Here is a 1,001-nt window from a genome sequence, read left to right on the forward strand (position 1 = left end):
CCCCCCCCCCCACGTCTTGTACCATCACAGCCACAACACTCCAACCCTACTGAGACTGAAAGGAGAGGTTTTTAATCTTCTTACAATTCAGGAGTGCTGTGATTTCCGCTTGTTTTTTGGCTTGTAGGGAAAAGTCATAATCAGAGAAGGAATGTGTTATACCAGTGGTGTTCAACCTGTGGCCCACAGGTTGGATCTGGCCACCGAAGTAACTGGATCTGCCCAGTGATTGGGGGAATCAGCAGCAAACAGCTCAACCCAGTGCATCCCCTTCCCTGCCATGTGCTGTGCCACTGATGCTCTCTGCAGTTCTTCCTGCTATCTCCCTTTCCTCTCCCCTACAGCAAGCACTCTCCCTCCTTTTCTCCTTCCTTTCTTCCTTATGGCAGGCACTGTTTACCAAGGTAAGATGTGTTCCTCTTGCCCTCCCATCTTCTTTTCCTCCCCTCCCTTTGACATTGGCAGCCCCCACCCCCCACCCCCCCTTACTGGAGGGAAGTTGTGGCCCATGGTGACACATGGGTGACAGGTACCAAACCCATTGTTCTAAAAGGTTCAGCTCTCCTGTGTTAGATGAATGTAACTGATCAGTAGATTGTTGATGGCTCTACGGTATTGATGTGCAAGGAAGAACAGAACCCATCTGCCCATGTTGGTGGTGACAGAATCTGTGGAGAACTCTATCAAGTTTTTGCTCAAGCAGAACTATCATTATTGGCAGTGCCCAGCTTTCAGAAGTCCTGATTTGCCCCTCCACCAGAAGCTCTGAACAATGGGCAATTGGTGCCACCTTAGTTGGGGGGGGCACATGCTCCCACCGTGACAAGTTAGTAACTGGGGGGTCCTCCCCACAGCCAATCTTGCTGACCGGGCAGGCAGGGGTCCCTCCGCAGCCGATTGGGAAGTGGCCGCAGCACTCCCAGAAGTGGCTGTGGCACTTCATCCAGAGTTCCCATTCCCCAGCCAGCACTCACAGAGGGGGCACCAACACTCCTGCCTGC

This window comes from Gavialis gangeticus, unplaced genomic scaffold, assembly GCF_001723915.1.
Source record: "Gavialis gangeticus isolate Ggan-Ray unplaced genomic scaffold, GavGan_comp1, whole genome shotgun sequence".
NCBI lineage: Eukaryota > Metazoa > Chordata > Crocodylia > Gavialidae > Gavialis > Gavialis gangeticus.